Here is a 7016-nt window from a genome sequence, read left to right on the forward strand (position 1 = left end):
CACTTATAAAATAATATTTCGGAGGTGCCGCGGGCGCGTGCAAGTGTGTCTGGGCTCGGAACGGACAATGGAGAGAACCGGCGGAACCCCAACGGATGCAAGTTTTGAAAAACATGCAGATGAAATGCAGATGAAGTGCAGATGATGACATGAGATGAGATGGATAACAAGAACAAAATGCAAAACAACAGATAAAACCCAACCACGAAGGAAATATCATATCGCATCTCCGGAAAAGGCAAGAGTTGGAGTTACGAATATGGGAAGTTGTATCCGGGGCGTTACAATCGGCTTGCACTATTTTTCTGTGTGCGGGTAATCGGCTTCGACTACATCACGCAGTTGCCTTGGTGTGATGTGGGGGCTTGGGTATAACCCGCCTTTCTGCCCCGTCACCTCGACTAGATTGGGGCTTCACCTTGCCACAACGGCCGTGTTGTGTCGTAATTTTGGAGTGCCGAGCTCTTCGATCGACCACCTCGGGACTGGCCTGGGGACCAAAACTTTGTCCCGCATCAAGCTCGGACCGCGTCATCAAAGCCGAACACATTAACCAACTAAGTCGCTTTCATGCGCCAAGTTTTAAATTTTTAATTTGTGTTCAGTTCAACCATGCTCACATACGTTGTTTGTTAAAAGAAACTCCCTTTTCCCATGTTAACTGGGTGCTCTTAAAATTTATATGAGCCGTTTTATAATAATTCGTTTCTTCTAAGTCGTTGCAAAGTCTTTTTCTACCACTCCTTTATTGACTCGAGTATACGGTCAATAGCCAGATGGCCTGGTCTCTCTCTCTCTCTAAAGATGATTGAGTTTTGTTCGTCAAACTGGCCTTTGAGAAGCACTCCGCCTTCGAGATAAGGAGGTTGAAGACGAAGGCTAACCTTCTTGATGTCTAGAAATCGGATGTATCAAAGCACGACGAAAGAACAATTTTTTTTAAGTCCAATTTTCAGATTGGCATCAAAAATCTTGATTTAGTCCGGACGTCAAGCTTTTACATAAGCTTTTGGCTTTTCTTGCTTATGGCACTTTTTAGCTATTTGTATGCTTTTCTTTCAGGAAGCGGGACATCCTCATGACCGAGGTGCCCTGCATAATAATTCAGCTCGAGAGATCTTTTTTGACCCACAACTTGGCATCTTTCCCGCCGAAATACACCTTGGCATTGACAAAACACACGCCGCATGGGACTAGTTCCCGAGCAGTGCAACGCCAGACGCCTTTAAAGCATTGGCAATATTAACGGGGGGCTAAGACTACAGCCAAACCCACCAAAACCAAGGTACCCCATAGAGTCCTCAACAAACCATTCTTGGGCATTGCTTTATATGCATCAGTTTCGAATTGTGTCTTCGATCAATAGTTGGTTGCCCAGCTCCTATGCTTGCCTCCTACGTTTGGCTTTGTTCGTCTAGGTGTGCAAAGGGAGAACCACTGCGATTGTGCTTCCAGCTCGAATGGTTAAGCACCTCAGTGCAGAAAGCTAAAAACCGACTGCCACAATGGGCGTAAACTGGTCAGCGATCCGATGACGGTGTCACACTATAGATTGATACTAATTACCCCGTGTTAAACGATGGGCCTTTCATAACATTGGCCGAAGTGTTAATGGCTAGACTTCGGTCGGTGCCGAACACTAACCGGGGGCTCGTAGCTAGCATCCCAACTTTAAGCTCCTATGACTAAGTGACAGTTATAAATCCCGCATATCTGATTGCCTTGTTTTTGCTAACACAACCGCCTCCGGGCACCGAGACATTGGTTAAGGGTTGTTTTGACATTGCAGAAAACACCCTACGTAGCATCTACAAAGGGGTGGAAGCCGACAATGGGCCACTTTCAAATGATAAACGGTCGCAACGGAGTCAAAATAAACATATATCATCAGCGTTTGTATTCATTATACAAGCGCTGCCTTCTGTAATTATCGTTATAAATCCATAAATATGCATCAATTTGACTTAAGATTTTGGTCAAGCTGGGTTGCCTGGCTCTTGTGCTTACCCCTACGTTCCTGATTGTTCGGCTAGGCGGTAAAGGGAGCACCTCTGTGATTGTTACTACTAGGTCACCTGAGTTAGTACCTCAGACTAGGTGAAGCCGAAAGCTAGCCCTCTTAAAGAATATAATTGGTCGGCAGCAACGGAAGTTAAAATTTTGGTTCATTAGACCATAGAGTTCGGGAACTTTCCCCGAACTAAATCCTCAATATTTTTCTCCCACATTGACCGGAGGTGAGGTTTCATGATCATGGTCATCATGACAACCCAAAGAAAGGAACCGATAGCGGGACTATTTTCTTTGGAAGATATTTCTTACGTTAATAGTAATATAACATATCTCTCCGAGTACCTTTGTTTATAAAACCATATGTCCGGATTGCCTTGTTTGCCATAAATCTTTGCCCTCATAAAGGCTTTATAAAGTAGGACAAACACTCCTCGGCTACTGGCCTAGGAGGTTGAAGCCGATGGTCTGTTAACAAAGTTTTGTACAATGCGGATCAGAGCATTAATGATGTAGAGTACTTGGATACATAGAATCATTACACATAATTTGTGATTTTACTCCGGATATCGATCCTTAATTCGGCCACCCGTGCCCACATTATGGCTCGGGGACTAGTGGGCTTTGGGTTTATCATTTACAAATATTAAAGGGTCACATCGATCCCCTGATCTGGTGTTGCCACCCGACTAGTGGTTCAGGGGCTACTGCATTGCCTATTCAATGCAGAGGTTTCACAGTGCTCAGTGTTCTGCTTGACCGAGCTATGGGCAAACGTGTCTTCGGACAACAATATATACCATCTGGGACTTATCCGGCATCAAGCTAATATATTGTGGCGACTTCTCAAAACCCTCTCTCAAGGGCCCGTCCGCCGATCACTATCTCCTCTAATGTGCATATCGGGTTGTAGGCCGACACACGCCTTGAGGGCTACTGGCTATATGCATCTCGTCAGCAAATAAATTGCACAGCTCAGATACAAGTGGCTGGGTCCATAGAGGGCATTTCCGGCATTAAACTAGGCTGAATTCCTTCAACATTTTCGTACCAAGGTGATATATGACACCTCAAATACATTCCGGCGTTGGAGCTCGGATACAGTCCGGTGTAGGAGCTCGGATGCAGTCCGGCGTTGGAGCTTAGATGTAAGAGGACACCGCCACATGGGAATAACTTCAAACCCGAGGTGTGGCGTGAAAATAACAAGGCAATGATGAAGGACGAAAACATAAAGGGGATCCTCGGATACCCTGCATGTAAACTCTTCAGATTCACTTCGGCGATCCTCAAGGTCGAAGATAAGAAGATTTGTTGAACCAGTTTTCAAGATCGACGATCGAAGATGAAGAATTGTTCAGAAGAATCGAGGAGCATCCCCAACTTGAAGACCGGTTTAGGGGGCTACTAATGGTGTCATGGACTAGGGGGTACTCACCACGTCGTCTCCTGACCAGCTGGATCTGGCGTGGCTGTTCACTTATGGGCCACTTCGGGCAGCCGATGACGGATAGAAGGAGGATTCCACTAGACTTGATGCCCAAGACGAGGACTCCTCTAAACCCTAGGACTCTGGTGCATTATATAAACCGAGGCCAGGATAGTCAATAGAACATCTCATATTGATTAGAACAATCTTGTGGTAGATACATGTACTTTGTACTATACCACATGTGAATACAATCAAAAGCAGGACGTCGGGTATTATCTCTTTGAGAGAGCCCGAACCTAGATAAAATCATGTGCCCGTGTTACTATCGCTCCAAGACGCCTAGCTTAGGACCCCTACTATGAGATATGCTAGATATAGAACCGACAATGCCGAACACACACTTCTCCGGATTGAGCCGTATGTCGTATGTCCAGAGGTTTTTGAAAGTGAGGCGAAGATGGTCGACTAGTGTTTCGACGTGTTTTGTCTTGATGACCATGTCGTCCACATATGCTTCGACTATTTTTCCGATTTGTTTTTCCAAGCATGTTTGAATCATATGTTGGTAAGTGGCCCCGGCGTTTTTGAGTCTGAAGGGCATAGTGTTGAAGCAGAAAGGTTCGTAAGGGGTGATGAACGATGTCGCAGCCTGATCTGACTCCTTCATTTTAATCTGATGGTATCTGGAATAGGCATCTAGGAAACACAATGAATCGTGTCCTGCAGTTGCGTCAATGATCTGGCCAATGCGGGGTAATGGGAAAGGGTCTTTTGGGCAAGCCTTGTTGAGGTCTTTGAAGTCAACGCAAAGGCGTCAGGATTTGTCCTTCTTTGGTACCATGACCAAGTTGGCTAACCAATCTGGATGTTTGATTCCCCTGATGAACCTGGCTTCTAGTAGTTTGGCTAGCTCTTCTCTCATGGCTTGACGCTTGGGTTCAGAAAATCGCCACAGTGTCTGCTTCACGGGTTTGAACCCCTTAATTATGTTTAGGCTGTGTTCGGCCAGCCTGTGTGGGATGCTCGGCATATCTGAAAGGTGCCAAGCAAAAATATCCCAGTTCTCATGCAAGAATGCGCGTAAGGTGGCATCCACTGCCGGATCCAGCTGTGCTCCGATAGATGTTGTCTTGTTGGGGTCCGTCGGGTGCACTTGACATTTGACTATTTCCTTTGCTAGCTTGAAAGAGGTGGATTTAGGTCGCTTGTCGAGGATCACGTCGTCCTTGTCCACCGTAGACCGTAAGGTGGTGTCAGGACCCCGACTCAATGCCACATCGATCTAGCATGTAACACCTCATATCACTTTGCGGCCTCACGCACGGTATTCCCACGGGTGTCGCCTTACCTTTGCCCGAGACCGTTTGCGCCTTTTGGCACACGTATATGACAGTGTCGCTAGCATCCATATGATAAGGAGCCTGGGCTGACATGGCTAGTCGTAAACCCAAAGTGGCACAGACTTATAGGGACAGGCATCCATGACCCAGCATCGAACATGTCGGTCATCAGCGAGTGAATCCAGGCTGTAGCACTGGGCTAGCAGGACTCCGGTGAACCGGGCTGTAGCGGGCTAACAGGACTCCGGTATTCATTGCGTGACATTTCCCCGAAGGGACAGACACAGGACGAAGAAGGACACATGCTGGCCAGCCTAAGTGTTCCGGAGCAGTAGCAAGCTACCATGGCTCGGTGGAAACACTAGGAGACATTTCCCGGTAAGAGAGGCTACTAAGGATAAACAACTAGATAGTCAGATCCCACACATACCAAGCATTTCAATAACATACACACAATATGCTCGATATGTGCAAACACAACATGGCATCACAACATGACTCTACGACACAAGTAAGTATTCATTAGGCTCCGAGGAGCGGAATATTACAAACAGGGGTCTCATGACCCAACATTCAGAGCATACAAATCAAAACACAAGCGGAAGCTCAACATGTCTGGGTACAGACATCTATAAATGAAAAAGGCTGAGAAGCCTGACTATCTACTAGATCCTGCCGAGGCACAAGATCGTAGCTGAGGTAACAAGCAAAACATCGAAGTCCACGCGGTACTACTAGCGAGACCGAAGTCTCTCTGCAAAAACATAAAATAGGCAAACGTGAGTACAAATGTACCCAGCAAGACTTACATCAGAACTAACTACATATGCATCGTTATCAACAAAGGGGATGGTGGGGTTTAACTGCAGCAAGCCAGCTTTGACTCGGTGGCTATCCTGAACTACGACTGCAAGTAACTCTTTTGAGGTGGCGCACACGAGTCCACATATTCACCATATCAATACACCATTATGGATCCGCTCCCGTCTCCCTACGAGAACGCCATCCATAGCACTCACGCTTATCTTGCGTATTTTAAAGTATCCACTTTCACTTGTCTATGAACTGATATAAGCAACCCAGAAGTCCTTTTCCACGGACACGGCTATTCGAATAGATGATGTTAACCCTGCAGGGGTGTACTTCTCCACACACGCTCTCACCACTTACCGCCGTTTACACGACATGTACTCGGCAACCTTCAAGCGGAAGCCCAACGTGGGTGTCGGCCACGGCCTGCCTAAACACTCAAGTCTCTAGTCCAGGTTTATCGCCTATTCGGGTTCCATCCATGAGGAGATCCGGCCGGAGTTTCGCTCACAGCCCCAAACGATGTGAACAGGGTTCCCGAGACACCAAACGGGCGCCCGGTACACCGTGCCATGTGCCTACCTCATCACAGCCCACCCCTCCGGTCAGCGCTGCCCACGGCCTCCAGCATACTACAAACACCAGAAACTACTTGCAACTCCTGGACAGAGGACAAGGGTGATTAAGAAGCCGAGAGGGTCCATTGGTTTCGGGCCCAATGCGTGGTGGTAGCTGAATCATGGATCACAAACATAGAACTCAGTTCCTGAGGACGGCTACAATGAGACAACCCACCATGTACTCCTACATGGCCTCTCACCGCTACCTTTACCAAATCGTGTTCACACGCTTAGCTCACACACTGTAGGACATGTTCACACACCTCTGATTCATTCCCGATGAATCAGACCTGACACAACTCTAAGTAGTAGCAGGCATGACAAACAAGCAAGAATGAGTAGGCACAACAGGGCTCAAACAACTCCTACTCATGCTAGTGGGTTTCATCTATTTACTGTGGAATGACAGGTCATGCAGAGGATAAAGGGGTTCAGCTACCGCAGCAAGTAACAGATGAATCGTTGTTGTCCTAATGCAGTAAAAGAGAGCAGGAGCGAGAGAGTGGGATTATATCGGAATGAACAAGGGTGTTTTGCTTGCCTGGCACTTCTGAAGATAACATTGAGTCTTCATCAGTGTCAACGATCACATCATCGGTATCACGTCTATCGAGAGGGGACAAATACTGGCAACACAGAAGGGAACACAATCAATGCAATGCACAATATGATGCATGATCATGACATGGCAAAATGAATGTGTTTTGGGCTAATGCATCTAGCAACAAGTTAAATGGGGTTGGTTTGAATACAAGATTCAAATTCGAACTCCATATGTGATTATTTAAATGCCATTCACTTCAT

Source organism: Triticum dicoccoides, chromosome 6B (genome assembly GCF_002162155.2).
Source record: "Triticum dicoccoides isolate Atlit2015 ecotype Zavitan chromosome 6B, WEW_v2.0, whole genome shotgun sequence".
Taxonomy (NCBI): Eukaryota; Viridiplantae; Streptophyta; class Magnoliopsida; order Poales; family Poaceae; genus Triticum; species Triticum dicoccoides.